The sequence below is a fragment of the Carcharodon carcharias genome, chromosome 35 (assembly GCF_017639515.1).
Source record: "Carcharodon carcharias isolate sCarCar2 chromosome 35, sCarCar2.pri, whole genome shotgun sequence".
In the NCBI taxonomy this organism is placed as follows: domain Eukaryota; kingdom Metazoa; phylum Chordata; class Chondrichthyes; order Lamniformes; family Lamnidae; genus Carcharodon; species Carcharodon carcharias.
The window spans coordinates 695,631-717,166 of NC_054501.1; the positions used below are offsets into that span (position 1 = coordinate 695,631).

The 21,536-nt window shown below is 45.6% G+C and overlaps 1 protein-coding gene across 1 annotated transcript in view; it reads right to left on the bottom strand.

Annotated features, from left to right (window-relative positions):
* LOC121272753 (synapsin-1-like) overlaps positions 1 to 21,536 on the bottom strand; it is a 178,428-nt gene that overhangs the window by 55,168 nt on the left and 101,724 nt on the right. The window lies entirely within an intron of this gene.

The following is a 21,536-nucleotide window of genomic DNA, read 5'->3' on the forward strand; positions in this document are numbered from 1 at the left end:
TGGGATATATCTGAGTTACAGTGAGGGGTTGTGGTATATCATTGTTACAGTGTGGGGTGTGGGGTATATCAGTGTTACAGTGAGGGGTGTGGGGCATATCAGAGTGTTACAGTGAGGGGTGTTGGGTATATCAGTGTAACAGTGAGGGGTGTGGGGTATATCAGTGTGTTATCGTTAGGGGTTTAAGTATATCAGAATGTTACAGTGATGGGTGTGGGATATATCAGTGTTACAGTGAGGGATGTGGGGTATATCAGTGTTACAGTGAGGGGTGTGGGCTATATCAGAATGTTACAGTGAGGGGTGTGGGATATATCAGAGTTTTACAGTGAGGGGTGTGGGGTATATGAGAGTGTTACAGTGAGGTGTGTGGGATATATCAGAGTGTTACAGTGAGGGGTGTGGGGTGTATCAGTGTGTTACAGTGTGGGGTATATCAGAGTATTATAATGAGTGGTTGTGGGATATATCACAGAGTTTCAGTGAGGGGTGTGGGATATGTCAGAGTATTTCAGTGAGGGGTGTGGGGTATATCAGCGTGTTACAGTCAGGGTTGTAGGGTATATCAGAGTTTTACAGTGAGGTGTGTGGCGTATATCAGAGTGTTACAGTGAAGGGTGTGGGATACATCAGTGTGTTACGGTGAGGGGTGTGGGGTATAACAGAGTGTTACTGTGAGGGGTGTGGGGTATAACAGAGTGTTACGGTGAGGGGTGTGGGGTATATCAGAGTGTTACAGTGAGGGGTGTGGGGTATATCAGAGTGTTACTGTGAGGGGTGTGGGATATATCAGAGTGTTACAGTGAGGAGTGTGGGGTATATCAGAGTGTTACAGTGAGGGGTTTGGGGTATATCAGGGTGTTACAGTGAGGGTGGTGGGGTATATCAGCGTGTTACAGTGAGGGGAGTGGGGTATATCAGAGTGTTACAGTGAGGGGCTTGGGGTATATCAGGGTGTTACAGTGAGTGGTGTGGAGTATATCAGAGTGTTACAGTGAGGATTGTGGGATATATCAGATTGTTACAGTGAGGGGTGTGGGCTGTATCAGTGTGTTACAGTGAAGGGTGAGGGGTATATCAGAGTGTTACAGTGAAGGGTGAGGGGTATATCAGAGTGTTACAGTGAGGGGTGTGGGATATATCAGAGTGTTACGGTGTGGGGTATATCAGAGTGTTACAGTGTGGGGTGTATCAGACTATTATAATGAGTGGTTGTGGGATATATCACAGAGTTACAGTGAGGTGTGGGGGATGTATCAGAGTGCTACAGTGAGGAATGTCAGGTACATCAGTGTATTACTGTAAGGGGCGTGGGGTATATTAGAGTGTTACTGTGAGGGCTTGTGGGATATATCAAAGTGTTACAGTGACGGGCGTGGGATATATCTGAGTTACAGTGAGGGGTTGTGGTATATCATTGTTACAGTGTGGGGTGTGGCGTATATCAGTGTTACAGTGAGGGGTGTGGGGCATATCAGAGTGTTACAGTGAGGGGTGTTGGGTATATCAGTGTAACAGTGAGGGGTGTGGGGTATATCAGTGTGTTATCGTTAGGGGTTTAAGTATATCAGAATGTTACAGTGATGGGTGTGGGATATATCAGTGTTACAGTGAGGGATGTGGGGTATATCAGTGTTACAGTGAGGGGTGTGGGCTATATCAGAATGTTACAGTGAGGGGTGTGGGATATATCAGAGTTTTACAGTGAGGGGTGTGGGGTATATGAGAGTGTTACAGTGAGGTGTGTGGGATATATCTGAGTGTTACAGTGAGGGGTGTGGGGTGTATCAGTGTGTTACAGTGTGGGGTATATCAGAGTATTATAATGAGTAGTTGTGGGATATATCACAGAGTTTCAGTGAGGGGTGTGGGATATGTCAGAGTATTTCAGTGAGGGGTGTGGGGTATATCAGCGTGTTACAGTCAGGGTTGTGGGGTATATCAGAGTTTTACAGTGAGGTGTGTGGCGTATATCAGAGTGTTACAGTGAAGGGTGTGGGATACATCAGTGTGTTACGGTGAGGGGTGTGGGGTATAACAGAGTGTTACTGTGAGGGGTGTGGGGTATAACAGAGTGTTACGGTGAGGGGTGTGGGGTATATCAGAGTGTTACAGTGAGGGGTGTGGGGTATATCAGAGTGTTACTGTGAGGGGTGTGGGATATATCAGAGTGTTACAGTGAGGAGTGTGGGGTATATCAGAGTGTTACAGTGAGGGGTTTGGGGTATATCAGGGTGTTACAGTGAGGGTGGTGGGGTATATCAGCGTGTTACAGTGAGGGGAGTGGGGTATATCAGAGTGTTACAGTGAGGGGCTTGGGGTATATCAGAGTGTTACAGTGAGTGGTGTGGGGTATATCAGAGTGTTACAGTGAGGATTGTGGGATATATCAGCTTGTTACAGTGAGGGGTGTGGGCTATATCAGTGTGTTACAGTGAAGGGTGAGGGGTATATCAGAGTGTTACAGTGAAGGGTGAGGGGTATATCAGAGTGTTACAGTGAGGGGTGTGGGATATATCAGAGTGTTACGGTGTGGGGTATATCAGAGTGTTACAGTGTGGGGTGTATCAGACTATTATAATGAGTGGTTGTGGGATATATCACAGAGTTACAGTGAGGTGTGGGGGATGTATCAGAGTGCTACAGTGAGGAATGTCAGGTACATCAGTGTATTAATGTAAGGGGCGTGGGGTATATTAGAGTGTTACTGTGAGGGCTTGTGGGATATATCAAAGTGTTACAGTGACGGGCGTGGGATATATCTGAGTTACAGTGAGGGGTTGTGGTATATCATTGTTACAGTGTGGGGTGTGTGGTATATCAGTGTTACAGTGAGGGGTGTGGGGCATATCAGAGTGTTACAGTGAGGGGTGTTGGGTATATCAGTGTAACAGTGAGGGGTGTGGGGTATATCAGTGTGTTATCGTTAGGGGTTTAAGTATATCAGAATGTTACAGTGATGGGTGTGGGATATATCAGTGTTACAGTGAGGGATGTGGGGTATATCAGTGTTACAGTGAGGGGTGTGGGCTATATCAGAATGTTACAATGAGGGGTGTGGGATATATCAGAGTTTTACAGTGAGGGGTGTGGAGTATATGAGAGTGTTACAGTGAGGTGTGTGGGATATATCAGAGTGTTACAGTGAGGGGTGTGGGGTGTATCAGAGTGTTACAGTGAAGGGTGTGGGGTATATCAGAGTGTTACAGTGTGGGGTGTATCAGAGTATTATAGCGAGTGGTTGTGGGATATATCACAGAATTACAGTGAGGGGTGTGGGATATGTCAGAGTGTTAGTGAAGTGTGGGGGATATATCAGAGTGCTACAGTGACGGGTGTGGGGTGTATCAGGGTGTTACAGTGAGGGGTGTGGGATGTATCAGATTGTTACTGTGAGTGGTGTGGGGTTTATCAGAGTGTTACAGTGAGGAGTGTGGGCTATATCAGTGTGTTATCCTTAGGGGTTTAAGGTATATCAGAGTGTTACAGAGAAGGGTGTGGGATATATCAGAGTGTTACAGTGTGGGGTGTATCAGAGTATTATAACTAGTGGTTGTGGGATATATCACAGAATTACAGTGAGGGGTGTGGCATATGTCAGAGTGTTACAGTGAGGTGTGGGGGATATATCAGAGTGCTACAGTGAGGGGTGTGGTGTATATCAGAGTGTTACAGTGAGCAGTGTGGGGTATATCAGTGATTTACCTTAAACCCCTAACTATAAAACAGTGATATACCCCCATCCCTCACTGTAACACTGATATACCCCACATCCCTCACTGTAACACTGATGTACACCACATCCCTCACTGTAACACTGATGTACACCACATCCCTCACTGTAACACTGATGTACACCACATCCCTCACTGTAACACTGATGTACACCACATCCCTCACTGTAGCACTGATATATCCCACACCGCTCACTGTTACACAGATATATCCCATGCACCTCACTGTAACACTGATATATCCCACACCCGTCAATGTAACACTGATTTACCTTAAACCCCTAACTATAAAACAGAGTGTTACATTGACGGGTGTGGGATATATCAGTGTTACAGTGCGGTGCATGGGATATATCTGTGTAACAATGAGCGGTGTGGGATATATCAGTGCTACAGTGAGGGATGTGGTGTACATCAGTGTTACAGTGAGGGATGTGGGGTATATCAGTTTTACAGTGAGGGATGTGGGGTATATCAGTTTTATAGTGAGGGGTGTGGGGTATATCAGAGTGTTACAGTGAGGGGTGTGGGATATATCAGTGTTACAGTGAGGGGCTTGGTGTGTATCAGTGTGTAACAGTGAAGGATGTGGGGTATATAAGACTGTTACGGTGAGGGGTGTGGGATATATCAGAGTGTTACGGTGTGGGGTATATCAGAGTGTTACAGTGTGGGGTGTATCAGAGTATTATAATGAGTGGTTGTGGGATGTATCACAGAGTTACAGTGAGGGGTGTGGGATATGTCAGAGCATTACAGTGAGGTGTGGGGGATTTATTAGAGTGCTACAGTGAGGGGTGTGGGATAAATCAGAGTTACAGTGAGGGGTGTGGGATGTATCAGAGTGTTACTGTGTGGGGTGTGGGATGTATCAGAGTGTTACAGTGAGGGGTATGGGATATTTCAGTTTGTTACAGTGAAGGGTGTCGGGTATATCAATGTGTTACAGTGACGGGTGTGGGATATATCAGAGTTAAATTGAGGGGTTGTGGTTTATCATCGTTACAGTGTGGAGCGTGGGGTATATCAGTGTAACAGTAAGGAGTGTGGGATATATCAGAGTGTTACAGTGAGGGGTGCGGGGTATAGCAGTGTGCTACAGTGAGGGTTGTGGGGTATAGCAGAGTTTGACAGTGAGGTGTGTGGGTTATATCAGAGTGTTGCAGTGAGGGGTGTGGGGTATATCAGTGTTACAGTGAGGGGTGTGGGGTATATCAGAGTGTTACAGTGAGGGGTGTTGGGTATATCTGATTGATATACCCCACACCCCTCACTGTAACAATCAGATATACCCAACACCCCTCACTGTAACACTCTGATATGCCCCACACCCCTCACTGTAACACTGATATACCCCACGCCCCACACTGTAACACTGATATACCACAACCCCTCACTGTAACTCAGATATATCCCACACCCGTCACTGTAACACATTGATATATCCCACAAGCCCTCACAGTAACACTCTAATATACCCCACACCCCTTACAGTAATACACTGATGTACCTGACATTCTTCATTGTAACACTCTGATATACACCACAGCTCTCACTGTAACACTCTGATATACCCCACACCCCTCACTGTAACAGAGTGTTACAGTGAGGGCTGTGGTGTATATCAGAGTGTTACAATGAGGGGTGTTGGGTATATCAGAGTATTACACTGAGGGGTGTGGGGTATATCAGAGTGTTACAGTGAGGAATGTCAGGTACATCAGTGTATTACTGTAAGGGGTGTGGGGTATATTAGAGTGTTACTGTGAGGGCTTGTGGGATATATCAATGTGTTACAGTGACGGGTGTGGGATATATCTGAGTTACAGTGAGGGGTTGTGGTATATCAGTGTTACAGTGTGGGGCGTGGGGTATATCAGTGTTACAGTGAGGGGTGTGGGGCATATCAGAGTGTTACAGTGAGGGGTGTTGGGTATATCAGTGTAACAGTGAGGGGTGTGGGGTATATCAGTGTGTTATCGTTAGGGGTTTAAGTATATCAGAATGTTACAGTGACGGGTGTGGGATATATCAGTGTTACAGTGAAGGATGTGGGGTATATCAGTGTTACAGTGAGGGATGTGGGATATATCAGTTTTACAGTGAGGGATGTGGGGTATATCAGTGTTAGAGTGAGGGGTGTGGGGTATATCAGAGTGTTACAGTGAGGGGTGTGGGATATATCAGAGTTTTACTGTGAGGGGTGTGGGGTATATGAGAGTGTTACAGTGAGGTGTGTGGGATATATCAGAGTGTTACAGTGAGGGGTGTGGGGTGTATCAATGTGTTACAGTGAAGTGTGGGGGATATATCAGAGTGCTACAGTGAGGGGTGTGGGGTGTATCAGTGTGTTACAGTGAGGGGTGTGGAATATATCAGAGTGCTACAGTGAGGGCTTTGGGATAAATCAGATTTACAGTGAGGGGTGTGGAATGAATCAGTGTTATTGTGAGTGGTGTGGGGTTTATCAGAGTGTTACAGTGAAGGCTGTGGGGTATATCAGAGTGTTACAGTTTGGGGTGTATCAGAGTATTATAACGAGTGGTTGTGGGATATATCACAGAATTACAGTGAGGGGTGTGGGATATGTCAGAGTTTTACAGTGAAGTGTGGGGGATATATCAGAGTGCTACAGTGAGGGGTGTATCAGTGTGTTACTGTGAGTGGTGTGGGGTTTATCAGAGTGTTACAGTGAAGGCTGTGGGGTATATCAGAGTGTTACAGTTTGGGGTGTATCAGAGTATTATAACGAGTGGTTGTGGGATATATCACAGAATTACAGTAAGGTGTGGGGGATATATCAGAGTGCTACACTGAGGGGTGTGGTGTATATCAGAGTGTTACAGTGAGGGGTGTGGGGTATATCAGTGTGTAATAGTTAGGGGTGTAAGGTAAATCAGAGTGTTACATTGACGGGTGTGGGATATATCAGTGTTACAGTGAGGTGCATGGGAAAAATCTGTGTAACAGTGAGCGTCATGGGATATATCTGTGCTACAGTGAGGGATGTGGTGTACATCAGTGTTACAGTGAGGGATGTGGAGTATATCAGTGTTACAGTGAGGGATGTGGGGTATATCAGTTTTACAGTGAGGAGCGTGGTGTGTATCAGTGTGTAACAGTGAAGGATGTGGGCTATATAAGACTGTTACAGTGAGGGGTGTGGGATATATCAGAGTGTTACGGTGTGGGGTATATCAGAGTGTTACAGTGTGGGGTGTATCAGAGTATTATAATGAGTGGTTGTGGGATGTATCACAGAGTTACAGTGAGGGGTGTGGGATATATCAGAGTGCTACAGTGAGGGGTGTGGGATGTATCAGAGTGTTACTGTGTGGGGTGTGGGGTATATCAGAGTGTTACAGTGAGGGGTATGGGATATTTCAGTTTGTTACAGTGAAGGGTGTCGGGTATATCAATGTGTTACAGTGACGGGTGTGGGATATATCAGAGTTAAATTGAGGGTTTGTGGTATATCATCGTTACAGTGTGGAGCGTGGGGTATATCAGTGTAACAGTAAGGGGTGTGGGATATATCAGAGTGTTACAGTGAGGGGTGCGGGGTATATCAGAGTGCTACAGTGAGGGTTGTGGGGTATAGCAGAGTTTGACAGTGAGGTGTGTGGGTTATATCAGAGTGTTACAGTGAGGGGTGTTGGGTATATCAGATTGTTACAGTGAGGGGTGTGGGGTATATCAGTGTGTTACAGTTAGGGGTGTGTGTTATTTCAGAGTGTTACAGTGAGGGGTGTTGGGTATATCAGAGTGTTACAGTGAGGGGTGTGGGGTATATCAGAGTGTTACAGTGAGGAATGTCAGGTACATCAGTGTATTACTGTAAGGGGTGTGGGGTTTATTAGAGTGTTACTGTGAGGGCTTGTGGGATATATCAATGTGTTACAGTGACGGGTGTGGGATATATCTGAGTTACAGTGAGGGGTTGTGGTATATCAGTGTTACAGTGTGGGGCGTGGAGTATATCAGTGTTACAGTGAGGGGTGTGTGGCATATCAGAGTGTTACAGTGAGGGGTGTTGGGTATATCAGTGTAACAGTGAGGGGTGTGGGGTATATCAGTGTTACAGTGAGGGGTGTGGGATATATCAGAGTTTTACTGTGAGGGGTGTGGGGTATATGAGAGTGTTACAGTGAGGTGTGTGGGATATATCCGAGTGTTACAGTGAGGGGTGTATCAATGTGTTACAGTGAGGGGTGTGGGGTATATCAGACTGTTACAGTGAGGGATGTGGGGTGAATCAGAATGTTACAGTGAAAGGTGTGGGGTATATCAGAGTGTTACAGTGTGGGGTGTATCAGAGTATTATAACAAGTGGTTGTGGGATATATCACAGAATTACAGTGAGGGGTGTGGGATATGTCAGTGTTTTACAGTGAAGTGTGGGGGATATATCAGAGTGCTACAGTGAGGGGTGTGGGGTGTATCAGTGTATTACAGTGAAGGGTGTGGAATATATCAGAGTGCTACAGTGAGGGCTTTGGGATATATCAGATTTACAGTGAGGGGTGTGGAATGAATCAGTGTTACTGTGAGTGGTGTGGGGTTTATCAGAGTGTTACAGTGAAGGCTGTGGGGTATATCAGAGTGTTACAGTTTGGGGTGTATCAGAGTATTATAACGAGTGGTTGTGGGATATATCACAGAATTACAGTGAGGTGTGGGGGAATATATCAGAGTGCTACACTGAGGGGTGTGGTGTAAATCAGAGTGTTACAGTGAGGGGTGTGGGGTATATCAGTGTGTAATAGTTAGGGGTGTAAGGTAAATCAGAGTGTTACCTTGACGGGTGTTGGATATATCAGTGTTACAGTGAGGTGCATGGGATATATCTGTGTAACAGTGAGCGTTGTGGGATATATCAGTGTTACAGTGAGGGATGTGGGGTATATCAGTTTTACAGTGAGGGATGTGGGGTATATCAGTTTTACAGTGAGGGGTGTGGGGTATATCAGAGTGTTACATTGAGCGGTGTGGGATCTATCAGTGTTACAGTGAGGGGCGTGGTGTGTATCAGTGTGTAACAGTGAAGGATGTGGGGTTTATAAGACTGTTTCAGTGAGGGGTGTGGGATATATCAGAGTGTTACGGTGTGGGGTATATCAGAGTGTTACAGTGTGGGCTGTATCAGAGTATTATAATGAGTGGTTGTGGGATGTATCACAGAGTTACAGTGAGGGGTGTGGGATATATCAGAGTGCTACAGTGAGGGGTGTGGGATAAATCAGAGTTACAGTGAGGGGTGTGGGATGTATCAGAGTGTTACTGTGTGGGGTGTGGGTTATATCAGAGTGTTCCAGTGAGGGGTATGGGATATTTCAGTTTGTTACAGTGAAGGGTGTCGGGTATATCAATGTGTTACAGTGACGGGTGTGGGATATATCAGAGTTAAATTGAGGGGTTGTGGTATATCATCGTTACAGTGTGGAGCGTGGGGTATATCAGTGTAACAGTAAGGGGTGTGGGATATATCAGAGTGTTACAGTGAGGGGTGCGGGGTATATCAGAGTGCTACAGTGAGGGTTGTGGGGTATAGCAGAGTTTGACAGTGAGGTGTGTGGGTTATATCAGAGTGTTACAGTGAGGGGTGTTGGGTATATCAGAGTGTTACAGTGAGGCGTGGGGGTATATCAGAGTGTTACAGTGAGGAATGTCAGGTACATCAGTGTATTACTGTAAGGGGTGTGGGGTTTATTAGAGTGTTACTGTGAGGGCTTGTGGGATATATCAATGTGTTACAGTGACGGGTGTGGGATATATCTGAGTTACAGTGAGGGGTTGTGGTATATCAGTGTTACAGTGTGGGGCATATCAGTGTTACAGTGAGGGGTGTGGGGCATATCAGAGTGTTACAGTGAGGGGTGTTGTGTATATCAGTGTAACAGTGAGGGGTGTGGGGTATATCAGTGTGTTATCGTTAGGGGTTTAAGTATATCAGAATGTTACAGTGACGGGTGTCGGGATATATCAGTGTTACAGTGAAGGATGTGGGGTATATCAGTGTTACAGTGAGGGGTGTGGGGTATATCAGTGTTAGATTGAGGGGCGTGAGGTATATCAGAGTGTTACAGTGAGGGGTGTGGGATATATCAGAGTTTTACTGTGAGGGGTGTGGGGTATATGAGAGTGTTACAGTTAGGTGTGTGGGATATATCAGAGTGTTACAGTGAGGGGTGTGGGGTGTATCAATGTGTTACAGTGAAGGGTGTGGGGTATATCAGACTGTTACAGTGAGGGCTGTGGGGTGTATCAGAATGTTACAGTGAAAGGTGTGGTGTATATCAGAGTGTTACAGTGTGGGGTGTATCAGAGTATTATAACGAGTGGTTGTGGGATATATCACAGAATTACAGTGAGGGGTGTGGGATATGTCAGAGTGTTACAGTGAAGTGTGGGGGATATATCAGAGTGCTACAGTGAGGGCTGTGGGGTATATCAGTGTGTTACAGTTAGGGGTGTGTGGTATATCAGAGTGTTAAATTGAGGGGTGTTTGGTATATCAGATTGTTACAGTGAGGAGTGTGGGGTATATCAGTGTGTTATAGTTAACGGTGTGTGGTATATCAGAGTGTAACAGTGAGGGGTGTTGCGTATATCAGAGTGTTACAGTGAGGGGTGTGGGGTATATCAGAGTGTTACAGTGAGGAATGTCAGTTACATCAGTGTATTACTGTAAGGGCTGTGGTGTGTATCAGTGTGTAACAGTGAAGGATGTGGAGTATATAAGACTGTTACAGTGAGGGGTGTGGGACATATCCGGGTGTTACAGTGTGGGGTGTATCAGAGTATTATAACGATTGGTTGTGGGATATATCACAGAATTACAGTGAGGTGTGGGGGATATATCAGAGTGCTACACTGAGGGTTGTGGTGTAAATCAGATTGTTACAGTGAGGGGTGTGGGGTATATCAGTATGTTATAGTTAGGGGTTTAAGGTAAATCAGAGTGTTACATTGACGGGTGTGGGATATATCAGTGTTACAGTGAGGTGCATGGCATATATCTGTGTAACAGTGAGTGGCGTGGGATATATCAGTGCTACAGTGAGGGATGTGGGGTACATCAGCGTTACAGTGAGGGATGTGAGGTACATCAGTGTTACAGTGAGGGGTGTGGGATATATCAGTGTTATAGTGAGGGCCGTGGTGTGTATCAGTGTGTAACAGTGAAGGATGTGGGGTATATAAGACTGTTACAGTGAGGGGTGTGGGATATGTCAGAATGTTACGGTGTGGGGTATAATAGAGTGTTACAGTGTGGGGTGTATCAGAGTATTATAATGAGTGGTTGTGAGATATATCACAGAGTTACAGTGAGGGATGTGGGATATTTCAGTTTGTTACAGTGAAGGGTGTCGGGTATACCAATGCGTTACAGTGACGGGTGTGGGATATATTAGAGTTAAATTGAGGGTTTGTGGTATATCATTGTTACAGTGTGGAGCATGGGGTATATCAGTGTAACAGAAAGGGGTGTTGGGTCTATCAGACTGTTACAGTGAGGGCTGTGGGGTATATTAGAGTGTTACGGTTAGGGGTGTGTGGTATATCAGAGTGTTACAGTGAGGGGTGTTGGGTATATCAGAGTGTTACAGTGAGGGGGGTTGGGTATATCAGAGTGTTACAGTGAGGGGTGTTGGGTATATCAGAGTGTTACAGTGAGGAATGTCAGGTACATCAGTGTATTACTGTAAGGGGTGTTGGGTATATTGCAGTGTTACTGTGAGGGCTTGTGGGATATATCAGTGTATTAGAGTGAGGGGTGTGGGACATATCCGGGTGTTACAGTAAGAGGAGTGTGATATCTCAGTTTAACAGTGAAGTGCATGGAATATATCAGTGTTTCAGTGAGGTGTGTGATATATCAGTGTGTTAGTGAGGGGTGTGGGATATATCAGAGTGTAACAGTGAGGGGTGTGGGAGAAATCAGAGTTACAGTGAGGGGTGTGGGATGTATTAGAGTGTTACTGTGAAAGGTGTGGGGTATATCAGATTGTTACAGTGAGGGGTATGGGATATTTCAGTTTGTTACAGTTAGGGGTGTGTGGTATATCAGAGTGTTACAGTGAGGGGTGTTGGGTATATCAGAGTGTTACAGTGAGGGGTGTGTGGTATATCAGAGTGTAACATTGAGGGGTATGGGATATTTCAGTTTGTTACAGTGAAGGGTGTCGGGTATATCAATGTGTTACAGTGACGGTGTGGGATATATCAGAGTTAAATTGAGGGGTTGTGGTATATCATTGTTACAGTGTGGAGCGTGGGGTATATCAGTGTAACAGTGAGGGGTGTGGGGTATATCAGAGTGTTGCAGTGAGGGGTGCGGGGTATATCAGAGTGTTACAGTAAGGGGTGTTGGGTTTTTCAGAGTGTTACAGTGAGGGTTGTGGGTTACATCAGAGTGTTGCAGTGAGGGGTGTGGGGTATATCAGTGTTACAGTGAGGGGTGTGGGGTATATCAGAGTGTTGCAGTGAGGGGTGCGGGGTATATCAGAGTGTTACAGTAAGGGGTGTTGGGTTTTTCAGAGTGTTACAGTGAGGGTTGTGGGTTACATCAGAGTGTTGCAGTGAGGGGTGTGGGGTATATCAGTGTTACAGTGAGGGATTTGGGGTATACCAGAGTGTTAAATTGAGGTGTGTGGTGTATATCAGAGTGTTACAGTGAGTGGTGCGGGGTATATCAGAGTGTTACAGTAAGGGGTGTTGGGTTTTTCAGAGTGTTACAGTGAGGGTTGTGGGGTACATCAGAGTGTTGCAGTGAGGGGTGTGGGGCATATCAGTGTTACAGTGAGGGATGTGGGGTATATCAGAGTGTTAAATTGAGGTGTGTGGTGTATATCAGAGTGTTACAGTGAGTGGTGCGGGGTATATCAGAGTGTTACAGTAAGGGGTGTTGGGTTTTTCAGAGTGTTACAGTGAGGGTTGTGGGGTACATCAGAGTGTTGCAGTGAGGGGTGTGGGGTGTATCAGTGTTACAGTGAGGGATGTGGGGTATATCAGAGTGTTAAATTGAGGTGTGTGGTGTATATCAGAGTGTTACAGTGAGTGGTGCGGGGTATATCAGAGTGTTACAGTAAGGGGTGTTGGGTATTTCAGCGTGTTACAGTGAGGGCTGTGGGGTATATCAGAGTGTTACAGTGAGGAGTGTAGGGTATATCAGAGTTACAGTGAGTGGTGTGGGATGTATTAGAGTGTTACTGTGAGGGGTGTGGGGTATATCAGAGTGGTACAGTGAGGGGTATGGGATATTTCAGTTTGTTACAGTGAAGGGTGTCGGGTATATCAATGTGTTACAGTGACGGGTGTGGGATATATCAGAGTAAAATTGAGGGGTTGTGGTATATCATTGTTACAGTGTGGAGCGTGGGGTATATCAGTGTAACACTAAGGGGTGTGGGATATATCAGAGTGCTACAGTGAGGGTTGTGGGGTATAGCAGAGTTTGACAGTGAGGTGTGTGGGTTATATCAGAGTGTTACACTGAGGTGTGTGGTGTATATCAGTGTTACAGTGAGGGGTGTGGGATATATCAGAGTGTTACAGTGAGGGGTGTGGGATATATCAGAGTGTTACAGTGAGGGGTGTTGGATATTTCAGAGTGTTACAGTGAGGGGTGTTGGGTATATCAGAGTGTTACAGTGAGGGGTGTGGGGTATATCAGTGTGTTACATTTAGGGGTGTGGGGTATATCAGAATATTACAGTGAGGAGTGTGGGGTATATCAGTGTGTTACAGTTAGGGGTGTGTGGTATATCTGAGTGTTACAGTGAGGGGTGTTGGGTGTATCAGATTGTTACAGTGAGGAGTGTGGGGTATATCAGTGTGTTACAGTTAGGGGTGTGTGGTATATCAGAGTGTTACAGTGAGGGGTGTTGGGTATATCAGAGTGTTACAGTGAGGGGTGTGGGGTATATCAGAGTGTTACAGTGAGGGCTGTGGTGTATATCAGAGTGTTACAGTGAGGGCTGTGGTGTATATCAGAGTGTTACAGTGAGGGCTGTGGTGTATATCAGAGTGTTACAGTGAGGGCTGTGGGGTATATCAGTGCGTTACAGTTAGGGGTGTGGGGTATATCAGAGTGTTACATTGAGGGGTGTTGGGTATATCAGATTGTTACAGTGAGGAGTGTGGGTTTTTTCAGTGTGTTACAGTTAGGAGTGTGTGGTATATCAGAGTGTTACAGTGAGGGGTGTTGGGTATATCAGAGTGTTACAGTGAGGGCTGTGGGGTATATCAGTGTTACAGTGAGGGCTGTGGGGTATATCAGTGTTACAGTGAGGGCTGTGGGGTATATCAGTGTTACAGTGAGGAGTGTGGGGTATATCAGTGTGTTACAGTTAGGAGTGTGTGGTATATCAGAGTGTTACAGTGAGGGGTGTTGGGTATATCAGAGTGTTACAGTGAGGGGTGTGGGGTATATCAGTGTTACAGTGAGGGGTGTGGGGTATATCAGAGTGTTACAGTGAGGGGTGTGGGGTATATCAGAGTGTTACAGTGAGGAATGTCAGGTACATCACTGTATTACTGTAAGGGGTGTGGGGTATATTAGAGTGTTACTGTGAGGGCTTGTGGGATATATCAGTGTATTAGAGTGAGGGGTGTGGGATATATCAGTGTATTAGAGTGAGGGACTTGGGACATATCCGGGTCTTAGAGTAAGAGGAGTGCGATATCTCAGTGTAACAGTGAAGTGCATGGGATATATCAGTGTTACAGTGAGGGGTGTTGGGTATATCAGAGTGTTACAGTGAGGAATGTCAGGTACTTCAGTGTATTACTGTAAGGGGTGTTGGGTATATTGCAGTGTTACTGTGAGGGCTTGTGGGATATATCAGTGTATTAGAGTGAGGGGTGTGGGACATATCCGGGTGTTACAGTAAGAGGAGTGCGATATCTCAGTTTAACAGTGAAGTGCATGGGATATATCAGTGTTTCAGTGAGGTGTGTGATATATCAGTGTGTTACAGTGAGGGGTGTGGGATATATCAGAGTGTAACAGTGAGGGGTGTGGGAGAAATCAGAGTTACAGTGAGGGGTGTGGGATGTATCAGAGTGTTACTGTGAAAGGTGTGGGGTATATCAGATTGTTACAGTGAGGGGTATGGGATATTTCAGTTTGTTACAGTTAGGGGTGTGTGGTATATCAGAGTGTTACAGTGAGGGGTGTTGGGTATATCAGAGTGTTACAGTGAGGGGTGTGTGGTATATCAGAGTGTAACATTGAGGGGTATGGGATATTTCAGTTTGTTACGGTGAAGGGTGTCGGGTATATCAATGTGTTACAGTGACGGGTGTGGGATATATCAGAGTTAAATTGAGGGGTTGTGGTATATCATTGTTACAGTGTGGAGCGTGGGGTATATCAGTGTAACATTAAGGGGTGTGGGGTATATCAGAGTGTTGCAGTGAGGGTTGTGGGGTACATCAGAGTGTTGCAGTGAGGGGTGTGGGGCATATCAGTGTTACAGTGAGGGATGTGGGGTATATCAGAGTGTTAGATTGAGGTGTGTGGTGTATATCAGAGTGTTACAGTGAGTGGTGCGGGGATATATCAGAGTGTTACAGTAAGGGGTGTTGGGTTTTTCAGAGTGTTACAGTGAGGGTTGTGGGGCACATCAGAGTGTTGCAGTGAGGGGTGTGGGGTATATCAGTGTTACAGTGAGGGATGTGGGGTATATCAGAGTGTTAAATTGAGGTGTGTGGTGTATATCAGAGTGTTACAGTGAGTGGTGCGGGGTATATCAGAGTGTTACAGTAAGGGGTGTTGGGTTTTTCAGAGTGTTACAGTGAGGGTTGTGGGGTATATCCGAGTGTTACAATGAGGAGTGTGGGGTATATCAGTGTGTTACAGTGAGGGATGTGGCGTATATCAGAGTGTTAAAGTGAGGGGTGTTGGATACATCAGATTGTTACAGTGAGGAGTGTGGGGTATATCAGTGTGTTATAGTTAGGGGTGTGTGGTATATCAGAGTGTTACAGTGAGGGGTGTTGGGTATGTCAGAGTGTTACAGTGAGGGGTGTGGTGTATATCAGAGTTTTACAGTGAGGAATGTCAGGTACATCAGTGTATTACTGTAAGGGGTGTGGGGTTTATTAGAGTGTTACTGTGAGGGCTTGTGGGATATATCAGTGTATTAGCGTGAGGAGTGTGGGGTATATCAGTGTGTTACAGTTAGGGGTGTGTGGTATATCTGAGTGTTACAGTGAGGGGTGTTGGGTGTATCAGATTGTTACAGTGAGGAGTGTGGGGTATATCAGTGTGTTACAGTTAGGGGTGTGTGGTATATCAGAGTGTTACAGTGAGGGGTGTTGAGTATATCAGAGTGTTACAGTGAGGGATGTGGGGTATATCAGAGTGTTACAGTGAGGGGTTTAGGATATATCAGAGTGATACAGTGAGGGGTGTGGGATATATCAGAGTGTAACAGTGAGGGTTGTGGGATAAATCAGAGTTACAGTGAGTGGTGTGGGATGTATTAGAGTGTTACTGTGAGGGGTGTGGGGTATATCAGAGTGTTACAGTGAGGGGTATGGGATATTTCAGTTTGTTACAGTGAAGGGTGTCGGGTATATCAATGTGTTACAGTGACGGGTGTGGGATATATCAGAGTAAAATTGAGGGGTTGTGGTATATCATTGTTACAGTGTGGAGCGTGGGGTATATCAGTGTAACACTAAGGGGTGTGGGATATATCAGAGTGTTACACTGAGGTGTGTGGTGTATATCAGTGTTACAGTGAGGGGTGTGGGATATATCAGAGTGTTACTGTGAGGGGTGTGGGATATATCAGAGTGTTACAGTGAGGGGTGTTGGGTATTTCAGAGTGTTACAGTGAGGGCTGTGGGGTATATCAGAGTGTTACATTGAGGGGTGTTGGGTATATCAGATTGTTACAGTGAGGAGTGTGGTGTATATCATTGTGTTACAGTTAGGAGTGTGTGGTATATCAGAGTGTTACAGTGAGGGGTGTTGGGTATATCAGAGTGTTACAGTGAGGGCTGTGGGGTATATCAGTGTTACACTGAGGGCTGTGGGGTATATCAGTGTTACAGTGAGGGCTGTGGGGTATATCAGTGTTACAGTGAGGGGTTTTGGGTATATCAGAGTGTTACAGTGAGCGGTGTGGGGTATATCAGAGTGTTACAGTGAGGGCTGTGGTGTATATCAGAGTGTTACAGTCAGGGCTGTGGGGTATATCAGTGTGTTACAGTTAGGGGTGTGGGGTATATCAGAGTGTTACATTGAGGCGTGTTGGGTATATCAGATTGTTACAGTGAGGAGTGTGGGGTATATCAGTGTGTTACAGTTAGGATTGTGTGGTATATCAGAGTGTTACAGTGAGGGGTGTTGGGTATATCAGAGTGTTACAGTGAGGGGTGTGGGGTATATCAGTGTTACAGTGAGGGGTGTGGGATATATCAGAGTATTACAGTGAGGGGTGAGGGGTATATCAGAGTGTTACAGTGAGGAATGTCAGGTACATCACTGTATTACTGTAAGGGGTGTGGGGTATATTAGAGTGTTACTGTGAGGGCTTGTGGGATATATCAGTGTATTAGAGTGAGGGGTGTGGGATATATCAGTGTATTAGAGTGAGGGGCTTGGGACATATCCGGGTCTTAGAGTAAGAGGAGTGCGATATCTCAGTTTAACAGTGATGTGCATGGGATATATCAGTGTTACAGTGAGGGGTGTGATATATCAGAGTGTTACAGTGAGGGGTGTGGGGTATATCAGAGTGTTACAGTGAGGGGTGTGGGGTATATCAGAGTGTTACAGTGAGGGGTTTAGGATATATCAGAGTGATACAGTGAGGGGTGTGGGATATATCTGTGTGTTACAGTGAGGGTTGTGGTGTATATCAGAGTGTAACAGTGAGGGGTGTGGGGTATGTCATTGCTACAGTGAGGTGTGCGGGGTATATCAGAGCCTTACTGTGAGGTGTGTGGTGCATATCAGAGTGTTACAGTGAGGCACGTGGTATATATCAGTGTGTTACAGTGAGGGGTGCGGGGTATATCTGAGTGCTACAGTGAGGGTTGTGGGGTATAGCAGAGTTTGACAGTGAGGTGTGTGGGGTATATCAGAGTGTTGCAGTGAGGTGTGTGGAATATATCAGAGTTTTACAATGAGGGGTGTGGGATATATCAGAATTTTACAGCGAGGGATGTGGGGTGTGTCAGAGTGTTACTGTGAGGGTTTGCGGGATATATCAGAATGTTACAGGAAGGGGTGTGTGGTGTCTCAGAGTGTTACTGTGAGGGGTGTGGGATATATCAGAATGTTACAGTAAGGACTGTGGGGTATATCAGAATGTTATTGTGAGGGGTGTAGGGTACATCAGAGTGTTACAGTGAGGGGTCTGGGATATTTCAGTTTGTTACAGTGAAGGTTGTCGGGTATATCAATATGTTACAGTGACGGGTGTGGGATATATCGGAGTTAAATTGAGGGGTTGTGGTATATCATTGTTACAGTGTGGAGCGTGGGGTATATCAGTGTAACAGTAAGGGGTGTGGGGTATATCAGAGTGTTACAGTGAGGGGTGCGGGGTATATCAGAGTGCTACAGTGAGGGTTGTGGGGTATAGCAGAGTTTGACAGTGAGGTGTGTGGGGTATATCAGAGTGTTGCAGTGAGGGGTGTGCGGTATATCAGTGTGTTACAATTAGGGGTGTGTGGTATATCAGAGTGTTACAGTGAGGGGTGTTGGGTATATCAGAGTGTTACAGTGAGGGGTGTGGGGTATATCAGAGTGTTACAGTGAGGAATGTCAGGTACATCAGTGTATTACTGTAAGGGGTGTGGGGTATATTAGAGTGTTACTGTGAGGGCTTGTGGGATATATCAGTGTATTAGAGTGAGGGGTGTGGGATATATCAGTGTATTAGAGTGAGGGGTGTGGCGTATGTCATTGCTACAGTGAGGGGTGTGGGGTATATCAGAGCCTTACTGTGAGGTGTGTGGTGTATATCAGAGTGTTACAGTGGGTGGTGTGGGATATATCAGTGTGTTACAGTGAGTGGTGTGGGATATATCAGAGTGCTGCAGTGAGGGATGTGGGGTGTGTCAGAGTGTTACTGTGAGGGTTTGTGGGATATATCAGAGCGTTACAGTGAGGGCTGTGGGATATATTAGATTGTTACTGTGAGGGGTGTAGGATATATGAGAGTGATACAGTGAGGGGTGTGGGGAATATCAGAGTTTTACATTTAGTTGTGTGGGATATATCAGTGTTACAGTGAGGGGTGTGGGGTATATCAGTGTTACAGTGAGGGGTGTGGGATATATCAGAGTTTTACAGTGAGTGGTGTGGGATATATCAGAGTTTTACAGTGAGGGGTATGGGGTGTGTCAGAGTGTTACAGTGAGGGGTGTGGAATATATCAGAGTTTTACAGTGAGGGGTGTGGGATATATCAGAATTTTACAGCGAGGGATGTGGGGTGTGTCAGAGTGTTACTGTGAGGGTTTGTGGGATATATCAGAATGTTACAGGAAGGGGTGTGGGGTGTCTCAGAGTGTTACTGTGATGGGTGTGGGATATATCAGAGTGTTACAGTAAGGACTGTGGGGTATATCAGAATGTTATTGTGAGGGGTGTAGGGTACATCAGAGTGTTACAGTGAGGGGTGTGGGATATATCAGTGTTACAGTGAGGGGTTTGGGATATATCAGAGTTTTACAGTGGGGGCTGTAGGATATATCAGAGTGTTACAGTGAGGGATGTAGGATATATCAGATTTACAGTGAGGGGTTTAGGATATATCAGAGTGTAACAGTGAGGACTGTGGGGTATATCAGAATGTTATTGTGAGGGGTGTAGGGTACATCAGACTGTTACAGTGAGGGGTGTGGGATATATCAGTGTTACAGTGAGGGGTTTGGGATATATCAGAGTTTTACAGTGGGGGCTGTAGGATATATCAGAGTGTTACAGTGAGGGATGTAGGATATATCAGATTTACAGTGAGGGGTTTAGGATATATCAGAGTGTAACAGTGAGGGGTGTGGGATAAATCAGAGTTACAGTGAGGAGTGTGGGATGTATTAGAGTGTTATTGTGAGGGGTGTAGGGTACATCAGAGTGTTACAGTGAGGGGTGTGGGATATTTCAGTTTGTTACAGTGAAGGGTGTCGGGTATATCAATATGTTACAGTGACGGCTGTGGGATATATCGGAGTTAAGTTGAGGGGTTGTGGTATATCATTGTTAAGGTGTGGAGCTTGGGGTATAGCAGAGTTTGACAGTGAGGTGTGTGGGTTATATCAGAGTGTTACAGTAAGGGGTGTGGGGTATATCAGAGTGTTACAGAGAAGGGTGTTGGGTATATCAGATTGTTACAGCAAGGAGTGTGGGGTATATCAGTGTGTTACAGTTAGGGGTGTGTGGTATATCAGAGTGTTAAAGTGAGGGCTGTGGGGTATATCAGAGTGTTACAGTGAGGAGTGTGGGGTATATCAGAGTGTTACAGTGAGGAGTGTGGGGTATATCAGTGTGTTACAGTGAGGGGTGTGTGGTAATTCAGAGCCTTACTGTGAGGTGTGTGGTGTATATCAGAGTGTTACAGTGAGGCATGTGGGATATATCAGTGTGTTACAGTGAGGGGTGTGGGATATATCAGAGTGCTACAGTGAGGGATGTGGGGTGTGTCAGAGTGTTACTGTGAGAGTTTGTGGGATATATCAGAGTGTTACAGTGAGGGCTGTGGGATATATTTGATTGTTACTGTGAGGGGTGTAGGATATATGAGAGTGATACAGTGAGGGGTGTGGGGAATATCAGACTTTTACATTTAGGTGTGTGGGATATATCAATGTTACAGTGAGCGGTGTGGTGTATATCAGAGTGTTACAGTGAGGGGTGTGGGATATATCAGAGTTTTACAGTGAGGGGTGTGGGATATATCAGAGTTTTACAGTGAGGGGTGTGGGATACATCAGAATTTTACAGTGAGGGATGTGGGGTCTGTCAGAGTGTTACTGTGAGGGTTTGTGGGATATATCAGAACGTTGCAGGAAGGATTGTGGGGTATATCAGAATGTTATTGTGAGGGGTGTAGGGTACATCAGAGTGTTACAGTGAGGGGTGCGGGTTATATCAGAGTGCTACAGTGAGGATTGTGGGGTATAGCAGAGTTTGACAGTGAGGTGTGTGGGTTATATCAGAGTGTTGCAGTGAGGGGTGTTGGGTATATCAGATTGTTACAGTAAGGAATGTGGGGTATATCAGAGTGTTACAGTTAGGGGTGTGTGGTATATCAGAGTGTTACAGTGAGGGGTGTTGGGTATATCAGAGTGTTACAGTGAGGGTGTGGGGTATATCAGAGTGTTACAGTGAGAGTTGTGTGGTATATCAGAGTGTTACAGTGAGAGTTGTCTGGTTATCAGAGTGTTACAGTGAGGGGTGCGTGGTATATCTTCGTGTTACAGTAAGGGGCATGGGATATATCACTGTGTTACTGTGACGGGTGTGGGATATATCAGAGTTACAGTGAGGTGTTGTGGTATATCAGTGTTAAAGTGAAGGGATGGGGTATATCAGTGTTACAGTGAGGGGTGTGGGGTATATCAGAGTGTTAAAGGGAGGGATGTGGGATATATCAGAGTGTTACAGTGATGGCTGTAGGATATATCAGAGTATTACTGTGTGGGGTGTGGGATATAGAAGTGTTTGACAGTGAGGTGTGTGGGTTATATCAGAGTGTTACAATGAGGGGTGTGGGATATATCAGAGTTTTAAAGTTAGGGTTGTGGGGTATATCAGAGTGTTACAGTGAGGAATGTC